Below are 23,778 nucleotides of genomic sequence, written 5' to 3'. Positions count from 1 at the left end.
CTATGGTGGGTAGAGACTTAAACAAAGAGTGGACAGGCAGTAAAGGCATTATTTACAGACACACACATGCCCAGCTACCTACAAAGAAGAGATCACAGCTGAGGGGTGAATAATACCTAGTTTTGGCAGCTCTGAAAAGTTTCCTGTAGGCTCATGCACATCTCCACAAGTACTACAAGAGAAGTCCACGCTCAGACACTACTAAGCACAGAGGAGGGTGTTCAAACTCAGCCTGAGGCCACATGGCTTGGTGGTAACCTGGGCTGTAGCGGTCTGAAGCAAAACCAGAAGGGATGCTCAGGCAGCTCAGGTACTTGCTGATCTTCCCTTGGCTTATTGGAGCAGAGCTGTTCTCAACATGAAGCTCCTACCACCTGGGGAGAATACTGCTGTGACAATATTTCTTCTGAAATAGTCTTTGACACTATTTTTCCTAAATGCCTGATTATTTCTGTTTAACCATCCCCACAGTAAAGAGCTATATTAACTCCCAGCGGTGCTCATCCCATCACCTAATGTATTATTTTAGAGCAATATGTTTATGACCTTGCATCCTTCTACTCTTTTAATGCCCAAAGGAGATCAGTGCAGAGCACCAACGCAAAACAAAAAGACCCTAACAGGGCAAGCAGAAGCTGACAAGACACAAGCTAAACATCTGTGGAGTCTTTTCCTTGCTTCTGTAAGAGAAAACTTCAAGTGAAACTCTGCCTCATCCATCTCCTTTGTGCTGTTATCCAGGCAGCCTGGCCCACCAGAGCAGGTCACATTTCCACCATTGCAGTAATTCTCTAAGAACTTAGGCATCATTGTGTCCAAAAAGTGGGGAAAGAAATCAGCTAAGTCCTTGTGCATAAAGTCAGCTATAGGATGAAATGGTTAAGTGAACTACAGCCATCCTGTCAAAGGACAACCAAGACAAAGTCCAGCGAGAGTGTGTATATGACTCAGCACCATCTCAGTATCCTCAGTGCATAGATTTAAATTAACTAAAATTAAATCACAGGTGCTAGTGTACTAAGAAGAGGGTTGAGGGGGTGAGTGGTAGTGGTTCTGAGCACAGAAATAAGAGTATTTCCCATAACCAGGACGGGTGTCTGGTCCTGGCAGCTCTGCTCTGAAGATGCAGAGTGGTAGTTAAAGTTGCAAGCAGATGCAGTGGGAACATGTGGATGAAAGTACCTGTAACCTTCCGTTCCCGTTGCTCCCTGTGTCTCAGTCACCCTCAGAGAGCTGCCCTCCACTGTGCTTTGCAGGAATCAAAAGAGCAATCTCGTTTCTAACCTACGTGCCACAGTTTGGCTCTTGCATACATCACAGTGTTATCTGTCTCCTTGTAAAAGGACAGAGATAACATCCTCCTCCAGCTCATCAGCATGTGTGCCCCCAAATAAATTAACTACAGCAGCCGCTTTTGGTTTTCTCAAACAATTAAGATTTTGTTCTTAAATTAGGCTACAGAGAAAACATGTACAGCACAGGGACAAAGAGATTATGGGCTTCATTCTCAGGTTGCTTATTGCTGCTCCAATGTCATTTCAGGGGATTTTCTCTCAATTTCCAACAACATGACAGTGATCAGAATCTCGATGTGCCCCTGTTCTCCTCCCGGAGAAGGTCAATGAGTTTCTGTCCTAACCTCTGTTACATAAGAAAGAAGATGATGCTTCACTCCTGTGATGATAAATTGCTCCTACAGACTCTTTCAGGGTTTGCTCCTCAGAGTCAGAGCTGGCATTAATTTCATCAGATACAGAGCATGACCCTCACCCCTAGTCTGGCAAACGTGAGACCTCTATTTAACAAGAGACTATGCAGTGGTTAAATATTTGAAGTTCACTTCTAAATAAGGCTGCCTAAAGCTTAGAAATTGCCGTGCCTTCCTGTTAGTTCAATAGCGTATAGAAACGCTCCTGGATTAAATGGAGTATTTTCTGTCACTACAAACAAGATACAAAAAGTATTTCTGGTGACTGTTATTCAGTAGCTAAGCTGAAGAGCTGAGGCCACTGCCCACTGCTCTGTCGGTCCTGTCCCATTGTTACAAGGTGCTTCCCACCTCTGTGTACGTATGCTTTTCCCTCCTGTCATTCCTGGAACAGGTTGCCCAGTGAGGCTGTGCAACCTCCATCCTTGGAGACGTTTGAAACTCAACCAGACTGAGCAGCCTACCCTAACTGGAACCACTTCAAGAAGGGAGTGGGACTGGATGATATCCAGAGGCCCCTTCTAACCTAAATTCTTCTGTGATTTGTTCACAAGCATCTAGAATAAAAGTTCACAGTTCTTTGATTTGTCATCACCTAGCTAATTGGTCATTTATTGACCGCAAAGTCAGGTAGTTCCCTTTTCCTCACTCAATGTCACGAGTGTAGAAGAACAAAAAGGTAAATCAAAGAGCTTTTTCAGGAAAGAGCTACTGCATGGTATATGAAGTACGTAATACATTTCAGTATTATTGGGTTGAAATGACAAAGAATAAGGCTCTCAGAAGAAAGAAAATTATGAAGGACTATGAAAATGGAGTCCATCTGCCAAAACCAATAATTTTGCTAGACACGTTACCTACATCAGTAGACACTGTTCCCAGTTTCGCCAGCAGGCAAAACTTCACCTGAGCCAGAACATTGGGTCAGCACTGTAGAAAGTACCATGGGTCGATCAGTAAATGGCAATCTTCCTCCAGGTGAATGCTGAGCTACAAATGACCTAATGCTAAAAGCCCTGGATTATTCTTTCCACCTTTGCATGGATGTCCTTTGTGTCCTTGGCACTCACTTAGACTGATTCAGCTCAGCTAACTTCGGCTATCTAAATTTATTCACCTGCTTGTCCAGGCCCTAACACCAGCAAACAGAGAGCGAAACACCTCCAGATTCATCCCTCTGACTTTGGACAGGGATCTCTGGCTAAAGTTTCCTGCTGGGGGTGCCTGTCTCTCACCCTTCACCCCTCTTTGTCTTTACACTGGGTAGGGAAGGTGTCTGCTTACTTTGCCCATTGAGATCACAGTCCTGTGTACTGGTTACTTCTTGTCCAGTTTCTGCCTGGCACATAAAGGAGCACTTGTCCTTGGCGGGGGCATCGAGGTACCGTCACTGGACAGAGCAGGTAGACAGCACTGGCATGGTCAGGAGCAACCAACAAACCCACAGCACCATCAACCAACAACGCACACCCCCAAGAGAGGCACCAAGAGTCCAGCGTGGGGAGGAGGCACGCAGCCAGCATCCCACAGCTGCTGGACCTGCACGCCAAAGTGGAGAGCTAGCTAAAGTTTTACTGGTAAAAGGACGGGTCTAATTCTATTTTTCTATTTTACGTTCAATTACTTTGCTAAAAGAAAAAAAAAAAAGAAAAAAGAAAATAGCAGGAGTAGAAGACATTTTGGTGTTCGACATGAAATGGTGCTTTTTCATAAATTCCCTGCACAGCACTAGAAATGTATGATTTGCACTTTGAATAAATATTTAACACCTAAACTGGAGACTCCAACTTTGATCAGGGACCACACTTGGGAATAAATTGTCATTGCTTTTTAAATTGCTGCAGTTAAGCTATAGCAGGTTATATACAGCAGTTATATAAAGCTATATACAACGAACAGTTTCTATGCCACCACACCAGGAGCAGAGTATGAGTTATACAACACTTAGACTGAGACACTCCGTCCAAGGGAAACCATATTCCTCACTCTGAGATTTCATATTGGACATTTATACCCTGAGCAAGAAAATGGATTTTCATAGGAATACATATTTATTGCTCTTATTCAAACACAGCATTAAAAATGTGCAAAGTATTTCTAAAGCCAAATTAGAATTGAATTACCTTAACTGTTCGATGGCAGGTGTTCTGTTCCTCTGAAACAACCAAGATATTATGGGTTTTAAAATGTACTAATTAATCCACTGCTGTTCCTTGAGAATATGCCAAAGTAGCCATAGTATCTGTGAGCTTACAAGTGGTAATCAATACCGACATCGTGGTCACTGACTCTGGGTCCTTCCATGACAGTAAACCCCCAAAAAAGTTACTTTCAAACTCTGTTACATACATGTGAAAATAATCAGTGGGAGGAAGAAAACAAAGCAACTATGATGGTTTCAAGACTGTTTTATACAGCACTCAGCATTACAGAACCATGTAACTATCTCTAAACGATTGGCAAATCCCTGTCAGGAACACCAGTTCTTTCATCTTTTAGACATACTTACAAAATAAAAATGTCTTTCCCTCTCCTGAGCCTAAAGTCAGCCCAAAGTGATTTAAAAGAAACATTACAAAAAAGCTAACTTGTCTGTGGTTAGAAATATTTTCAGTTGCCACTGGAGAACCAGCGCAGCCAGCCGCTGTGTCCCTGGGATGGTGGTGAGACTCTCCATGATCTGAAGGGGAAAAATGTCACAATGTCACCTACCAAACTGGTGAGTTAACATTCTGCAGCAAGCAGCTGCTCTCCACCTGCCTCCAAGGCGAGCTGAGCTGAGTTTCCAGGGTCATACCGCAGCCCCGGTGCATCTGCCTGGCAACACGCACACGCAGCCCTGGGGCACGCAGCAGGTCCGGTGTGCTGCGGGTTCGGTACCTCCCTGCGGATGCTCTGCGTGGGCACACGCAGTGCGGAAGTCCCAGCCACAGCCTTGCAAACCCAGGACAAGGCAGCTCACCAGGGCAGGTGGGGGGCCCTGCAGGAACCGCTCACACAGCCCCTCAGCAGGTGTCACAGGACCTTGGGACCTCAGCTTGACATCCTACCCAGGCCGTGCAGGTCTGGCATAACATTTGTTTTTACTTCATTTTCTTTACCCAGGACCAAGACATTGCTACGGGTGTTGGCAGTCCTACCTCCTGCCTTGCACCAGCACCGTTCCTCCTGGAAAGCTTCAAAGAAGGGAGAAAGTAATGAGTAATGAAACTGCTTCCCTCTCTCTCCTTATAGAAGACAGGTACGGGCTCACCATGCCATTCCAAAGGAAAAAAACATTCATTTCCCAATTAAGTGTGTACCTGTAACTGCTGCCCCAAACCCTTTCATCTCCACCCCAACTCACAGCACTCCAGAGACCAAATTGGTATAACTGGAATTATCGACAGTGATACCATAGAATCATAGAATCGTAGAAAGTGTTGGGTTGGAAGGGACCTCTAAAGGTCATCTAGTCCAATCCCCCTGCAGTAAACAGGGACATCTTTAACTAGATTGGGTTGCTCAGAGCCTCATCAAGCCTGGCCTTGAACGTCTCCAGGGATGGGGCGAAGTGATATCCTATCACTTCGATCAAGACAGCATATCCCAGGCCTTTATTAGGTTTGAGAAACACTTCCATTAATCCTAGCTAAGGAGGTAGGCCCAGATCCAGAAAGGTTTTTAGCTCCTACCTCTCACCAAAAGCAACAACCTGTCATTACCTGCATGCTCCCGTGGCCCCGGCTAAGTCACCTGTGCCGTGGCCCATTTGCCATTAAGCTGCAGCCCAGGTGAGACGGAGAGCAGCACATCGACGCTCCATCAGTACGCGCAGAAATGCAGCTTGCATATTTAAGCTTTATCAAGCATAGCTACTGTATAATGTATTTTACCTGTTGCGAGGTGAAAAATTTAAGTCTGGCTCTTCTTTGAGGTTTCTAGCAGCCACTTCAGTTCAATGTTGTCTCAATACCTGGTGCAGGAGGCCAACCTGCAAAGCCCAAAGCTGCTCCCTGGCCAGCACCTTCTGCAGGCTTTCAATCACACCAGCAAACCTGGAAGCGTCAAAGGATTTATTCAGGCATCGCCTGCCTGCCCCATCAGCCATCGCAAGCCGACTTTCTTTCTTTACACCAGACTCTATTTGTGTATCGCACATTTGTAGCCACTGGCATCTGACCCATGAAGCTTTACACTTCCGTGCGCAGAGTTTCAGTCCCCAGGGTATGGTGCCATTTGATGCCAAGAGGCTCTGCAGTGCCAAAAATCCCTCAAGCCATTCCCAGCAAGGGAGACGGAGGCATGATTTGATCATGTCTGCGCCCCCCAGGGACAAAGCCCCACGGCACCTGCAGGCACCGCACCAGGGATAGCTGTGGGACCCTGTTCACCTCCAGGTTCTCCTCCAGCAGAGGCTTCCTGCGAGTCCCATCAGCCAGGCAGGATGGAGCCCCTTCGGGAAGCCACAGGTAACGTACTCCGGCTCGGGAGCTACCGGTGTAAGAGGGGCCCTAGGTCTCAGAGGACTTTGGAAAAAGGTGCTGAGAGCCATCATCCCTGTGCTGAGGCTGAAGAGCACCATCAGCTCCAGGCTGTGAAGGGGGAAAGTCTACAGGTTACCCAAACCAAGAACCAGTCAACACTGGAGGTTAGTTGCTACAAGACTGTGCTCACAGTGAGATGGGAAGCCACTGGGAAAGGAATGACAATATTGGCTTCATGAAGATTTACCAAAAGAGAGCATTGCCAGGAGAAAACATGAACCTAGTTTCATCAACAAACTCCTTGCCCAGACTAACAGAAACAAAATCTTTTCTTAATGATTTTTTGCAGTTGTGCAGAAACAGAAAACCTTTCTGTAAATGTTGAGGAGACTCTCTCTCCTCTCGCAGCTGCCCCAAGTGTCAAGGGAGATGAGACTACATCTGAGAGCGGTAAGAGGCCAAGTATTGGTTGAAAGTAAGACGCGTTGTCTTGAGAGGATGCTGCAGCCACCTGCCAGAGCAGGGGACCGACGCCAGTGGTCAGTGATGTCCCCTGCAGGACAACACTCCTCGTTCAGACTCTCTCTGGCATGAGCTCCCGGAGGCACAGCTGGAATTTGGCAAAATCAAGAGGGCTACAGCAGAAGCAATGCAGAAATTAAGATAATTTCAGCTCATAGGAATGTAAATGAGCTTGCAGGAGCTAGTGAGCAATTTCCTTGGTGCCTGCTCAGCTCTTCAACCTGGAGGAGTGACCTTAGTAGCGCAGTAAGAGATGCAGAAGACCACCCTGGAGCACCGGAGTTACCTGCTGCAGGTAAGCAGATCGGAAAGTGAGAAACTCAGAAACAAGAGACACTTGCAAACACTTCGTCCTGCCCCGAGCACACACCCACCGCCTGCCCCCTCTTGAAGACAGAGCAGCACAGGAGCGGGGCACGGTGCTGTAAAAACGAATGAAGAAAAATCCCACCAAGCGCCGGTGGGGCTCAGGGCACGAGAGGGTCCCATGGGGGAGAGGAGGCGCAGGCAGCGGCTGGGGCGCTGGGGGCAGAGGCAGCAAAGGCAGAGCTGCAAAGGCAGAGCTCCAGCGGCTGCGGGCGTTGACAGAGCTCTGCAGAGCGCTGAGCTCCTCTGAAGGCAGAGGGAGAGAAATGAGAACAGGAATCAATTACAGAAAAACAGATAGAGCTCCTACCTGCCACAAATGAAAGAAAATTGAAAAACAGTCACAGCCTTCAATAGTAATAAAAAGAAAACGGTTGGGTTTGTGGATGAGAGGCTGGGAGCAGACCCTGCAGAAGCACACAAGAAGGCAGGGCTGCTTGGCTTTGCTCTTCGCAGGAGAACGGACGTGCTGTGGGTAAAGCTCACCTGCAATTTTCAATGAAACCCTGTAACTTCGCCATCATGAACCCCTGCCCTCTAGAGAAATAAAACGAAAAATCAAACATAGTAAACTGAAAACATGGGAAATTCTTTGCCGGCACCATCCAAAGCACTGGAGGAAATTTGGAAAGATAATTCTTTATAGCGAATTGGGAGGCAGATATATAAAACATCAGACAGCACAGAATTAGTGGTGGGATCCATCTGATGAGATGCAGATGGCTACATCTGAGCTCAGCGTCCCAGGCGCCCTGGGGGCTCACCGGACGGTTCTCATGGGGACAGGGTCCCCGTGTCATTCCCTCTTTCTCCCCCCTGTGAGCAGCGGGAAGCATATGCACGGGAGGTGGGATACATGAGTTCTGGGAAAAAACAGTTGTTATATTTTATAAGGTGAGAAACATGATCATATCAGAGAAGCTGCACTATAAGATAGCATGCATGGAAGAGTTAAGGTTTCCTGATTCACCTGTACTTATTTGTGTGACCTTAATAACCTCTTCTCCAAAGAGGTTCTAGACAAGGCTGCACAAGGCACCCGCACGCACGCGTCTGTGCTGGTTAGAGGGTGATTGACAGTGAATAATTAAAGTGCTGCAGCCCTTCTCCAGATATTTCATTGATTGATAGATAGACAGAGATGTGTGTGTATGTGACAGAGCACAAAGCAATTATACACATCTAGGTCTTCACTCTTTCTAGTCTCGGCTGCTTGGCAGTTTCCTCAAGTTGTCTATGTCTGTAGCCAAGTTTTAATCACTGTTAAATCATACCATATGACTTGTGCTTTGGAGCACTTTGTCAACATCAAAAATAAATATTATTCCCACAAGGAATCCAGCTGGCCTCTAATTAGCTTTCAGAATATATCAATTAAGGTGTTAATGTGCTGCCCAATGATGAAAGACGCCATCCCATCAGCTTCTAGAAGATCAATACAACTGTATGATATGAAATAGCCACCAATTTATTTTCCTGGCAAATGAATCAATATGGCAATTTTAATGGGACCAGCCATTAAATAAATGTTATCAGTCCTGAAGAAGACCCAAAACCAAACAAAACCAGCTGTACACATTCAAGCAACATTTTTCAACAGTTGCAAACTTCTTTCTGGTACTTCTCATTGCGGAGAAATGACACTTGTACAACAGCAGCAATACAACTAACATAGCTAATCACTGTCCTGAGCTTCAAGTTATGCAGTACAGGGCAAAGCTGCCTTTATTTTTCCGAGGAGCCATCTCTTAGTGCTACCTCAGTACCGGGAAAGTCTGTATGCAATATCAGAAAAAAACAAAAATATAAAAAATTCGCATTTGTCCCCACAATCCCTCTGCTATATCGTATTTCTGATAAGAGAGTGGCTATTAATGTTCACTTCTTTAGAAGTCCCATGTATTTCATGGCCATCTGAGCAGCCTCTGAAACTTCATTTTGAGACTCACTTGGGTCTCTTCCATAATCAGGCACAACCCAAGTTTTGTTCCAGGATGCTGGGGGGTGCCTATGCCCCTGGGAAGCAGGCGTGAGCTCCAGCATAGAAGAGCCTTGCTCTCAGAGTGACATTGCCCAGGACACGCGATTAGGGATCAAACAAGAGGTTGTCGCCCCATGAAAACATCTCACAGAAATGCTTCTACACACTAAAGGAAAATCCTGGAAAAATCTCTCCTCAGCCCTAAAAACGGATCACACGTCAGCTCAGCTAAAATGACTGAGGTACAAAATGTTAAAAAAGTGGCTCGGCTGTGTCAGGGCCTGTTATCACCTGCTATAAAGCACTTGTCAAACCAGAAGAAAAGCTGAGACAACGGCAGATTTCTCATATCACTGCTGAGAACACATTTGCATTACTGCTCGCAGTAAACGATCATTAGTATGAAGTGTTTGAATATAAGCTGAGAAGCAGCAGCAAGCTCGCAGGCAGGGCAATAACACCGCGGATCGTCACGAACCAGAGGGCTTCAAAGTACTCAAAGCCCAGCACGCCCTCCAGGGCACCCCTTTCCCCACCTCCCCCTGCTCCCTGGCAACAGCTATCTGTTTTGATTTCCAGTCCCTTCGTCTCCTGCACTGAAGACTCCAGGTTTTTGCTCATGTTTCACATTAATACACGGAGCAGACAAACCCACGGCTGGTCTAAACTGACACGGCTCCATTGGGGCGATGCTGGTAGCCACCAGATAAATTTCTGGACAGACAAGGGACAACACAGAAGTCTCTTGGTCCAGGCAAACAGGGTTTGTCCCCTTGGAAGTCTTTCCAAATGGTCCTTCCTCCCAGGCTACTCCTCAGAGGCTGGAAACACGCCTCTGGGGACATGGCTGCTGGTGCCACCTGCCCTGAACATTTCTTCTAGGAGGAGGATGGGCCCAGAAACAGCCTGCCTCGAGCCGTGTCTTCTGTTTGGCAGAGCCTCTCTTATGTTTAATAAATAATAATTAAGACCAGTGCCAGAGCGGGGATTAGGATGGTTTTTTCACATCTGAGCTCAGGGTTTGCAGATTCAAAATCAGTCCCTCATCTCATTCCAAGAGTTTCTGCATCCTTGTCTTGCCAGCCACCAACTTCAATGATGAACCTGTTGTTTGCTTCAGGAGAGAAAGCAAAATGAACTTAGAGTGAGCTCAGGGGCTACATTCAATGCTAATGCACGCTGCTATTGCCTACAGTAGCTCCAGAGCAAGGTCTTACCTTGAATATTTTCAGACCATGATCAAATCTGCTTCATAGACAAAGGAACTTTCTGTTTTCTCTCCTGAATATAGGGCACCTCTGTATAGCTCCTCATTTTTAACATTACAATGAATTACAACCCCTTCGTGACTCTGTGTAATTACTTCGGCGGTTCTATTGCCTATGTATCAAGTGCAAATTCCTCAAAGAATAACAGATACAGAAACCGCTCCTAAACCAAAAGTACAGGCTGGTAAAATGAACCCCTCACCTTCGCGGTTTCATCTCCACATGTACAGTTATGGTCAAAGTGTGCCAGAAAACACCCAAGTATTTTTCTCTCCTTTAAAAATCATCTCTCCACCGAATTCAGAAAATGCCTTTGCAAGGCCACCAATCAAGTGATGAGAAAGCAATCAACGGCGTCCCTGCTAATTCACAGATTTATCTTTGTCACTGGCTGATTATTGCTGAATTCTTGCAAAGCTATAAGAAACTTGAAAGCGTTTCAGCACACGGCCTGACCCGGCCACACTTACCTCCCAATGCATCAATTTACACAGCACAAGGTTTTCTTCCCAGTAGCCCTCGTACAGCCCATCGCTACCCGGCTGCTGCTGCCGCCCAGGTCAACATATGTAACAGACAAGTGTTATTCAAGCAGAATTTGGTTTATAAAATAGATTATTCTTCATAAGCCATAGAGAAAAAAATTCAAAGTGCTCTAAAGTGAACAAAAATGGGTTTTCCCATACATCAACCACCATGTTTTCTGGGACAGCCCAGGTAGGCTCCCAGAGGGCAGTAAAAGGCTGCGGCCCAATCTGGCCCAGTGCCTCACTCATGCGCAATTTGTCTCTCTGAAGTGGCCACAGCTTTCCTCTGGACTGGTCTTAGCTACACTGAAAGCAGCCTGGCCAACCCCAACCCTACACAGCTGATGCCCTTGAAGGCCAAAAAGTCAGAGGATTTGTCGTACAAGAAAATTGTCCCAAAGTGTCCCAGCTGGCCATGTCATCATCAGCCCAGCTTTCACATCCTTTTATTGACGAGATCTATGTCTACATAGGTCCACCATCACTGGGGAGACAGGGTGGGCCTCCACAATGCAGCAGTGCTGTGCACCTCCCAGCAATGAGGGCAGAGCGGCCTTAACACTCCCTTGCAGAGCTCCACCAGTGGTTTCTCATGGTTCTTCAGCTCAGAGGTTCCTGCCCACAGATAAGCAACCTGTGCTGGAAGGGTACAGACCACCAGCAGAGCTGTAACAGCCTTAAATGCCATGCCTAAGTGCTGATGGTTCTGCAGTCACGTTCTCCAACATGATCACCCCAACAACCCCTTCTCCAAATGTGAGGGGTACTTGGTGGTATAATTATGCTTCAGCACTGGTGTTACTGAAAAGCCCTGGCAGCTTCCTCATTTCAAGATGGGAAAAGGCTCAGGGAAAGGGAGAAATGAGAGAGAGTCCATTGTCAAACAAGTAAAGCTGTGAGAAGCTGGGATTTTGAAGGCCCGTCGCCAAAGTGCGTTATTGCACTAGACTGGAGCATACTTCCATCCATCATCCCAGCTCACCACAACATCAGGACCTGCTCAGGAGTCCTCCCTCACCAGGTCACCAGTGAAACGTGGCTATCGTCCCTCCTCCCTCCCTCCCAGACCAAGGAATCCAGCCCTCCCTGTCCCCCTTTCCAGCCCCATACACAAGCTCTGCTGGGTCACAGGCAGCCCCTTTTTCTTGGCGAGGTTCACTCTCCTGACTGTGTCTTTGAAAGAAACCTGAGACAACAAAAAGGCTCTCACAAAGTCTTGTTACCAACCCCTCCTCCCTTCTCCCTCCCATGCAGGGATTGCCTGTGTGGACTTTTTAAGAAACCTACACCGATACTTAAGGTGACATCAGTAGCTGAAATCCTGCTGCCCTCTCCATCCAGGCCTCCCCACCATTGCTGATACCATGGAATCACTGCCCAGAAATCAAAGTGGTTCCCCAAAGCTGCCTCTGAGACAGCCTTGCTGTCTGCCTTTTCACAACACTTTGGCTAAATACAGGTCCTTGAACGCAGCTCCAACCAGTAAAAGTGCTGCTCTGCGTGAGCACAGGTGACAGGTCACAAGCTGGGGGATCATTTCTCTGGAGCTGGGGTCAAAAGTGAGGCTTTTTTCAGAGACATCAGCCCTGAGGCCACCTCTGCTCTTAACAAATCAGCAGGACTTTTATTGCTGACCTTGAGAAAGTGCCAAACATTTCAAAGAGTCGACCCGGTGACTTTCAGATGCTTCAAGTGGTACTTGAAGCACTGTCATAAATACATAGAGAGGTCCTCATTCATCCTGCGGTTTTCAGATGAGGTGGTGCCAGCAGTTCTTCAGGCACTGATGTGCACAAGAGGGAATTAACAGCTGACTCTCCCAAGGCACACAAGAAACTTAGTGTCTCCTTTTGGAACAAAAGCCAGAGGCAGGAGCAGGATTTGCACCTAAAAGACCATTGTACCAAAACCCAGGTTCTCTTCCCAGCTCTGCCCCTGGCTCCGTGTTTGCCTGGGGTCGACAACCCTGCTCATAAAATGAGTGTAACACACTGTAAAACAGGATCCTTAAAACCCTCAGCAGAGACTGTGTAACTTCCATTAGCCGCAGCTGAATCCCAGACTGGCAAATGGCAGATGAAACACCTATTTTTAATGGAAATGGGCCATGCTAGACAGATTTTCATTAGTGTTCATACATAACACTAAAGTTGCTCTTCATAGGGTAATCACACGTTAATCAGATCAAGATCGTGGTTTCCTTAACGACGCAGTAACTCAATGCAACATTTTCAGTAAAGTGAAAAATTTCTCATCTTTCTCCCAGTTGATCGTGGTTCATTTCCATCCACTGTCATCTTTCTTACACCGAGCATTACATCAGCCTCATAAGAACTTCTATTACTTTCTCAGTGCTTGTCCAGAAGGCTGAGTGTCCATCTAGGGCACCACTTGTCCAGAGAGCAAATGTTGCACCAGGGATGCACTCTGGAGTTGCGAAATAAAATCAGGTTGTTCTCTCAACAGTTGTCACAGCGGAACAGAGACGACCCAAGGACAGTGGCTGTGCTGGAGGGGACACTGAGTGCCAGGGAGCACATTTCAGATGACATATAGTGGGCAACAGCGAGAGCTGGCAGTGCAGAGGTGACACGTTCCTCACTTCAAGCACACATGAATCATGATGAATCTGCAAAGTTGTATGTAGTCATGAAATAAACACGCCGATAACCAAAGACACTTTCCGCAGATAGCCAATTAACACTTTGCAGATGGTCCACGAGAGTTGCCTGGAGACAGACTCTGTCCTTAAAGTACACAAGGGCTAACGTGGGGGAAGCTTTGCCTCTGGTGAAAGGAGAGCACACGACCCTGCCCTGGGAGTCAGAAAAGATCTTCCTCACATGGGCACACATGCACGGGAGCACGGCCGTAGGCCTGCAGCGTCACCCTCTGCCCTGCACGGCCCCGGTCATCCTCTGAGGGACATCTCGGCCCAGCTTTGAGGGCTGCACTTGGAGGGGGACACAGCAGCTGCTCAGGGCACAAAACCAGATGGCGAAGAGGAGTCAGGGCGGTGCTGGAGGAGGCTGATAGTCTGCCCAGCTAGTCCATGGAGGTTTTGCCACTGGGAGGCTGCAGCAGGAGGTGAGACGTCTCACAGGAACAAAATAGGCGTTATGGAGACTACTGCAACACACTGGGCAGAGCCGCCGCAGACAGGGACGGATGGGGAGACAGAAGATCCCTCACAGCCCTCAGGCCACTGCCGGCCCCGCAGTGGGGAGGACCACCAGGCATTTTGCTGGGCTCCTCCAGAGCAGCTATTGCCTGTCAAATGGGCCGTAATGCACAATAATACACAGCAGACCTGGAAAACGGGGAGGTTGGGGGCTGACAGCAGGGGTGGGGGGTATTTTAGATGATTTACCGTAGAGGATCGAACCCTGATCTTTGTATTTCCCTAATAAAACACTCAGCACATGATTTCATGGTGTTACTTGTTCCTGCAGAAGCTGTGGCTGCTGCAGCCACAATACATTAACTGAAGAGAGAATGGATGCTAACATTGCTGCAGAGCTAAATAGACACGCTCATATTTTCACTTAGTTGAGAAAAACTGCCCCTCTTAATGCTTTATGACTTGACTGACAGAAAGAAAATTTCAGTGTCTGTGCAGGCAGTCAGGAGTAGATGGGGAAAATGATGAATATTTACAACACAGAGGAGAATTTTTAGGTGAGATATTGAATATTACCCACCAGAAATGTGAGTGTGAATTGTTGTTAAATGTCTAAGACCTTATATTATCACAGAGAGAGTCATATTTTGAACACTCAAAATAATTCTGAGTAGCTAATGCAACGAAAGAGCTTATATTAACCACACAGTCCTGCAAAGTGGCATACTTGGCCAGTCACACTTGTCAAATAACCAGAGAGAATTCAATCAAATTTCTGAAAAGACCAAATAAATTCATTGGCACTGGTTTCCGTGGCAGGCCTTGGGGACAACTGCACACGCCTCGTTGCTGCACCCACCTGCAGGACAGGAACAGCCGCTCCAGAGCAGGCAACCGCTGGCGGCCAGGAGAGGACATCTCCCTGTGGCCAAACCTACCCAAGCCATCTCTGAGGGGCCCAGCCAGACTTCAGTAGGCAGGAGAAGACACTGCCCACCTCCCAAACCAGTGTCTCACTCCTTCTGGCTTTGCTCTCCGTGGTGTTTTCTTACTCCTCATCCTGCCAAGGGTCTCCCAGTACTTGGTTTTAATTTGTGCCGTTTGTGTCTATGCAGACCCCATGCTGCTTGTCGTGGTTTAGCCCCAGCCGGCAACCAGGACCTCACAGCCACTCACTCACTCCTCGTGATTGGGACAGGGGTAGAGAACCAGAAGGAAAAGAGAGAAAACTCATGGGTTGAAATAAAGACAGTTTAACAGGTAAAGCAAAAGCTGTGTGCACAAGCAAAGCAACACAAGGAGTTCATTCACTGCTTCCCATGGGCGGGCAGGTGTTCAGCCATCCCCAGGAAAGCAGGGCTCCATCACATGTAACGATTACTTGAAAAGACAAACGCCGTTAACTCTGAACGTTCCCCCTTCCTTCTTCCTCCCCCACCTTTATATACTGAGCACGATGTCACACGGTACGGAATATCCCTTTGGTCAGTTGGGGTCAGCTGTCCCACCTGTGTCTCCCCCAACCTTTTGTGCCCCCCCCCCAGCCTGCTCGCTGGTGGGGCGGTGTGAGGAGCAGAAAAGACCTTGTGTGCCTTTTTGCCTTTTCAGCAGTCACCAGTGTGCTGTCAACAGTATTCCCATGACAAACCCAAAACATAGCACTATACCAGCTGCTAGTAAGAAAGTCAACTCCATCCCAGCCGAAACCACCACACTGCTGCAGACATCACCATTAGGGGCTTGGGCATCCTCCTGGTGCCCTCCCATAGCAGAGCAACACTGCTACCCAGGTTCCACCGGGGTGGGATTGTGGCAGCTGCTCAGCCCCGGGCAGAGGGGGTTTGCAATAGGCTGAAGGCGGCCAAATCCTGAGCTCCCGTCCTTCGCTGCCATCACGTGAAATAAAGAATAGAAATGAGAACCTCAGATGCTTAGCAGGTTAAATTCAGTGGGGAAAAAAAAGAGAGCTTAACTCAGAATTTTACCCTGCCTTGATTTTATTTAGCAAGTTTCTTGAATAGAGCTGCTCTTTTAGCCAGGCAATTCTGCATCACTAACAGCGTGGTATTGTTTATGCCGAAAATTAGGTGCTGAAGAAGCAAATCAGTTTGAAAAAAAATGTATCAGCATGTACAAGAAGAGGCAGAAAGAGTAAATGGGCTTAATTAGTCACTAGACAAGGAACCAGATTAGTACATTCTTACGTATATTTAAGAAATGCAAGCTTTTCATCCTACCCAGTGCACTCGATTCCTTACGCCAGAGAACTCATCTTTATAAAGAGGACTGTTTGAACAGCTGCGTGGGTCAAGGACCATCTATCCCAGCAGCCGCAGCACGGAGCAGCTGCTGGACGGGAGCACAGCCCGAGGGAAGGCAGCGGTGGAGCCCCGTCCCTCCACGCTCAGCTTCCCCGGCGTCCTCACCCCGTGCAATCCCCTCCATGGGCTTTCCGCGAGGTGCAAGATTAGGAAAACACATTTCCAGAGTGGAAAAAAACCCCAACCAAACAAAAAAAAACCAAACCCCAAAGTTGTCAGTGAGGATGTAGGCTTGAAAGAAAGCTCCTGGCCCAGCCCCTGACAGCTGACATCCTCATGTCACCTTGTCACTGCCTACATTGTGCTTACACACGGGTTTGCTGAGGGACATCAGCCAGAGCCAGCCCCAAACCTCTGCTAGGGACCGTTTCCCCCCTGTAACAAGGGAGGGTTTTGGCAAGAGGGTGCCAAAGAGAAGCTTGATAGCTCCCTACAAGGCTATCGGATGTTATTTTCCTGATGTAGGATGGGGAGATTTACAGAGGAAAAATCTAAAAATAGTCAGATAAAGGCAAATATCATTCTTTATCTCCTGGAGGAAGAAAGGGGCTCGTGCACCGCTCTGCGCATTTCAGCGTCAGAGTGAAATGGGATGTTTGCTGCTCATCGTAACCTCGCTGGTTATTTTCTATTATGTTTCCTAACCATGTCCCAGGTCTCCATCACACAACCATTCCTGAAGGTCAGGACCACCGAGGGCAGGTTTAGCAGCATCCATGTAGGAACTGTGCCGTGTACCATGACCTGGAAATTGCGAGCAGGACATCTGGTTTCCCTTCAGGCAATGGGATCCATCTGCAAGCTGACTTGCAGTCACCTGAGCGTGCAATATGGGGTGGGATAGCACCAAATTATTTACCGAACTCCCAGCATTTCTCTGCTTTCTCTGCACCCACTAATGACCCTTTCAGCCCAAACCAATCAGGTTAGGGTTGCACAGACACTCTGCATGTTTGTTAAAAGGCAAAAATCTGAATTATTGGGAAGCTGGCACAGGGTAACACTCACATGGGGAATCAAATCTCCTAGCTGGATGATCATCTACTTTCTCACGGCAACAAGAGTCTTCATTGCAAGGGTCCTTGTGGCAGCATCTTCAGCTGGATCAGGAGAGACTCCTCAAAGTGATGTTTCGCTCAGTTCTTGGCATCCAGCTGGTCTTGGTCCTGTGACCACCCTTCTACATGCACAATTCACTGCTATTGATGTACCTTAACTACACACAAAAACATCCTTTAAATATCTTATCTACATACAAAAGACTGTCCTGTGTGACCATTTTTGAAGGAGGAGTAGTTTCTATTGACTGTTTCCAAATAAATAGTAAATCTTAACTGCCCACAACGGTGTGGGCAGGTCTCTGGGACAGTTCACCCGGGATGTTAACGTGGCCATACAGACTGGACCAGACACAGCAGGAGTTGCCTTGGGGAAAATTTCTAGCACTGTCCAAAATTCCCAAATGGAGTCAAATATTGAATTGTGAAAGTTCAGTCAATCATCTCATTTCAAGTGGGACCATCGGCTAAAGCCACTCCATCATCTCATCGCTGCAGAGCGTGGCCTGGGGGTGCCTGGACCACCCAAGGAATGAACAACTTAATGCTCTGGGTGCGCATACCGGCATACCCCCAGCACCCAGTTTGATGGTCTTACTTGTCTTACAATGCAAGATCCATAATTCTTGTCACCTTAGTCAGAAACGGCTCCACGGAGGGTTTAAGAGGCTTTTTACCACCTCTCACATTACTCATGGAAGAAGTTGCCCATGAGAGCGCGGGGGTAACTGCGAGGCTTCAGCCGCTGTGTCAGTGCCCCGGGCTGGCAGCCAGGGCAGAGCTGGCACTGGCTCAGCCCCAGGGCAAGGAACACTTGCCCACCCACGAGCAGCCCTTTCATTGACAAGTCAGGGCACCGATTTGAAGCACATCAGGAAGTTTCTGAGCACAACTGAGAGTGCACTGGAATGGACTCACCTCAATGCTAGGGGAAATGATTCACATTAGTATGTGCTTTGAGAAGGGAACACAAAGTTATCTTAAAAACAAACCCAAATCCCAGTATTTTCCACAAAGGCCTGGTAACGTCTCCAAATAAATAAAACTTGTACTCTGGGCAGCGGCATAAAGAACCTGTAACCTCCTGAGATGCAATTTTTAAAACATCTGTGGTAACCAGCAAGCTTAAATTAGTTCCTATGCTATATTCATTAGCTTTCACTGAACTCATGGAATAAAAACAAGCTGCATTTCAGTATAATCAAATACAATTTGTGGGAAGGATCACAAGTATGGCCATTAAACATAGATTGGAGGAACCATTTTAATTCCTTACAAAGTACAGCACAATGCGGACTTGCAAAAAGAAAACGAGTCGAATGCCATTTCACCTGAAGTGTGAGAAGCTAAAGCACATCAACACCAGTAAGAGCAAGTTCAGTTTACAGCCTGTACTTACACATGGCTTTTTTTTTTGTAGCAGCTTAAGTTTAGCATCAGAGGGACAAGCTGAGCGTGAGCGAGAGGACTTCTGTAGCCCCGGAGAGGCCATAGCCGGGAACATTATCTTCCTCCAGGATCCCATACGTGATTAGGAGAACAATGCTCATTAGTTTCCTCTTAATGCAGCTGAAATCTCAGCACGGCCACTTCTCCGCTCGAAAGGATTTCAAAAACTGCTCAACAAAACTAATTTAGTTTAATTAAACTTATCTATATTTTATAGACAAAACACATCTCAGATGATGGGCAAAACTTATAGATAGCATCTACCCAAGAGATTCCACTCCTGGGTAAATCCGCGAGCTGATAGCTCAGTGTAATTTAAGCAATCATTTTTACATGACTGAATCTGATGAATAGTTTTCTTTGTAAAAAAGTGGCTTCTGGCCAGACACGGACAAAAATAGGCAATGCAGAGGGCATTCTTGGAACAGACCGACTCCTCGCTACTGATTTAATCGCAGCAATACCTCCTAACAGGCCTGAAAAGAATCTTCTTCTGCTTTAGGCTTTCTAATTCGTTGATGTTCTTGACTGACTCATTTGCCTTTGAAGTTTGGGGAGTACTTCATTATAAAAGTGTTCACTTGGTATAGACTAAAGCCTTGATAGCAATTTTTATGATTTACAAAGACAACGACAATGCAATTTTCTGGCATCTAGTTCCACCTTTTAAAGATAAAACTTGCAGATCCTTCTGAGAATAAAGCATTAATCTGAAAGGATAAGACTAAATTCACAGGAGCTGCAACACCAGAGAAGAGAGCAATAGAACAAAGAAATCTAATGAAATACGGTCAAAAAGTGAAGGTAATAGTCTTTTCTTACTAAAACTATTGATTGGAAATTTTATTTCTCTTGGAGTTAAGATGTGTTCTGGATCTTCCAGCTTGAAGCACGCTGGGTGCAGGGTTAGGCTACGTTCTGCTCAAGGTCCCTATCAAATTAATAGCGAAAGCGGCTGCTGTACAAGAAGGTGTTATTGTCCTTCAGCCGCCTGTTATCAGCCCAGTTAGCGAAATGGGCGGTGTAAGGATTCGTCTGTTTCAGCACGGAACCAACCAGCCTAATTTAAACCTCAGGTTATTGGTCAGGGGAAGGTTGTGGCCGGGGCAGTGACCTCTATCATAAAAGCACCAACATCCTGAACCCCAGCGGCCACTTCTGCAGCTTTGCATCCCTCCTACAAGACATACTCAACCACTCACAAGAAATAAGCATCAATCAGGTCAAACTAGAGAGCAGCACGATAAGGAAAAATACCCATTTGCAACCTCTACCATAAGACATTTTCTTTTTGTGTTTTATATCAGTTTTATCATATGTATCCAGGATTATAGGAACCCACAGGGTCACTTCAGTATCTTCAGATCTCGTACAATTTTTTATAGTCTGAATTGAATGCTCTCTACCGCAGCTCTCTTGTTTTTAATGTTTTGCTTCAGGCATTTCTCTCTCTTTATGAGCCTAGCCAGAGAGCAGGACACACCAGTCAACGCTCTAGCTAGACTCAGGCAGTTGCAGGAGGAATAAAAATTATTTTTGATTTCTATTCATACAATATTTAACGGAAAATACTTATTTAAAATGTAAAATCTTCATTTGCAACCACTTGTGTTAGAGCCTGAATTTCTTAAACCCTTTGGACAACTTAATGTGCTGCATCAATAAGGCAAAAGCGAAAACCTAACAGAAATTTCTGTGATGCCGAGGCAGAACAGTATTCTTGCAACGACACATTTCATATGCCTCATGAAAATACTGCAAGCTAGGCACCTCCAGTAGCTGGCACATTAGCGTCAATCTGTTTAACTGATCTAAAAAACCCAAACTCTTCAGTGCTCTCATGACTTTTACCTGACTTCCAGTTTCCATCCAAACGAGCCTTCAAACAAATTCTAATAAATTATCCAGTAAACAAAAGTCTCTGTTATTTTGTACGCAACAAAGAGAAAACACAACTCTGTATAAGAGCCTGATAAACTAAACCATTATATAAATGTTTAACGAATATCCTCAGAATTAGCTAAACGTACTAGATTTAGTCTTAAACTACACCCAGCTATAAATCAACGCACTGGAACCATTCTAGCAGCAGCAGGAAATCAACCACTATTAATATATAGTACAAACTCAAACTAATATGAAAATTCATTATTCAAAACAAGATTTCCTGCTTGGCAATTTAAGAACATCTCCTGTCAACGGCCTTGGAAAATACTCACCACCACACCCAGACCTTGCTACCCCTCCTAAAGGAGTCCCCAAAGGGGCTTTCTCTCCCCTCCTCATGGAGGGCTGCAGCCGACGGGGGTGAGAAGAAGCCTGAAACCCATCCCCGGGTGCTCACAGCACCGGACACCACAACACCTGAAGGTTAGGGTCCTGCACAGGAAACAGTTCAGAGGCCAAGTGGGAGGCTGCTCTTGGTGATTTAGGAGTTGTGGATTTAATTACATAAAGTTGATGAAGACTTTGATTACAGGCAAGCCAAATTATTTCCACGCTTCCATTTCTCTTGTGTAAAGCTGGGATTATAACATATGTGAAGGACACACTTGCAAAAGCTTGGGATTTGTTCTGGTGCTACAGCAGCACGTGTTGTATCTGCAACCAGGAGAAATGGAGACGATGGGTGGCATCCCCAGCTGCCCTCACTCCACCTGCCCTTAGCCCTGGACACACACGGCAGGGCTTCTGGCAGCAGCTCACGGTCGAGAGGTCCACGGGTGTGAAATGCAAACGAGCTCCCTGAAAAAGACCCTTCAGTCAAGTCAATCCTTGAGAGATTAACATTTGGTTTGTGCACTTTGCACTTTTTTTCTTACTCCAGAAGCACAGTTAAAAGCAGGGCTGGAGAGGAGCCTCTTAAACCACATCGACAGCTGATGGGAATGAAAACCCAGAACCACAGCCACTGCCCCAAAATGCTCAATCTGGGCTTTTTTTGTCTTGTTGTTTCTAGCACACGCACGGAGCATCTGCGTTAAGCCCCCTCCTTCTACTTTTCCACATGGCTCCATCTTGTGGGAGTCACAGCCCAGACAAACGCCTCCCCTCAAGCAGGGCTATGTTTGATGGACAAACTTTGCAAGGATTCAAGAAACAATGGCTCTGTATCAGACAACACGAGTACCTTAGAAACTCCGTTATCCCAAAATACAAAAGTAAGAGCTCTTGAAAAATTATTTTATGCAGGCAATGAAAACAGCACAAAACCAGCAGTGCAGCACAATCCAATATACGTAATTTTTTAGTCTTAATGCTCACTGGATAAGAATACTTCTTCAGCACCCCAGCATATAAAACTGAACGTTCCAGTAAGAAGTGTTAAATCTTTTGTTTCTTCTGCTTATCCTTAACAAACTATGTTCAACTCAGAGCAAAGATTCGACTTGAGAGACATCAGGCGATGCACAAGACAACGGCTCACCACAAAGTACCCTACGAATCTATAAGACGCGTACGCCACCGTTTGCATTGTCATCTACATCCTGCTTGTATTTGAATAGCTTTCTGCTGTTGGTTCTCCTTGCACTGAAGTTTACTGCCTCTCTCTACCTCAAATTGCGCCAGGGGAGGTTTAGATTGGATATTAGGAAAAATTTTTACACTGAAAGGGTTGTCAATCATTGGAACAGGCTGCCCAGGGAAACGGTTGAGGCATCATTCCTGGAGGTATTTAAATGACAGATAGACATGGTGCTTAGAAATATAGTTTAGATTAGTGATGGTTTTTGTCAGAGTTAGGTTGATGGTTGGACTCGATGATCTGAAAGGTCCCTTCCAACCTAGGCGATTCTATGACTGCAGGAGCAGGACCTCTGTTACCCTGGTGCAGAGGCATTTGTTGACGCTGCTCATCACATTCACCGCAGCTGTTCACATGATGGAGCCTAAGCACAGTCACAACAGCATCATATCAGATCCGTCTTCATTAATAGATTCATCAGCAATACCATTCCCAGACCACAGTATTTTCCAGGCCCGCTGTGGCACCATAGAGTAAACACCACCGTGCATCAGCTGCCAAGCAGGTCCCATCTTTCACGTTTAGCTGTTTGTGAAACTCTGTCATTTCTTCTCGTTCCACATTGTCAGGAAGGAGCAGATGGCAGATGTGCTCTGCCTATAATATTGTTTTTATGATACCCTGCCTGCTGGCAGAACAGTGGAAGCAACATTTGGAGACAAGAATTTGCAGTATATTTTCATTTTTGGGTAACTGAGCTAAAAGAGCATGGGGTACAGGGAGAGGAAGAAAGGCTTGTACTGAATCAGCGCTGATAGATTTCTGTAATGTAGAACTGGAAAAAGTGATATTGAAAAAAAGGAGTATTTACTTTAATGTGTTCTTCATATCGGTGATGGGAAGACCAAACAGACACAGCTTTTTGAGACAACATGTACTTTAAGATTTGCTGAAGGGAAGCAACAGGGGAAAGCCTAACTTTACTAAGACACGGGTCTACTGAAAACAATCATCACTTTACATGCCTGTTTGCTGCCAAAAAACTTGTGTCAGCAAACAAAACACTGGCTGTTCCTGCTCTCCTTCGTTTTCTTGCACGGCAGCCCTCCCTTTGCCTCGTTCATTTTGGAAATGTATAAAACTGTCAGCAGTTTTCATCAGTCTCCATCTTGCCCACAAGGGTTTACCATGCTTTTTTCTGAAGGATATGCAATATTCTTGAGGGGGTAGTCAAGAACGCAAGCAAGACGACGGGAAATCTGGCTCATAGCTGGCATTTGGGCGCAACCAAGAGGAGAAAATCTACCAAGAATTTGGTATTGTATTAATATTTTGTTTTGCTTCAGAGAGAACGCCCACTTCTTCCTTCCCCGGGAAAGGACTCACGTAGCATATGTCCCATCGCTGTTCATCAAGGTGCAGTGTTATGGGGTAAGCACACACAAAATCTGAAACAAAAAAACATGGTTTGATGGGATGAAACTTGAAAATATGCTGAAAAATAAATGATCTTTCTTCATTCTGT

This window comes from Chroicocephalus ridibundus, chromosome 1 (genome assembly GCF_963924245.1).
Source record: "Chroicocephalus ridibundus chromosome 1, bChrRid1.1, whole genome shotgun sequence".
NCBI classification, from domain to species: domain Eukaryota; kingdom Metazoa; phylum Chordata; class Aves; order Charadriiformes; family Laridae; genus Chroicocephalus; species Chroicocephalus ridibundus.
This window is presented reverse-complemented; position numbering follows the sequence as displayed.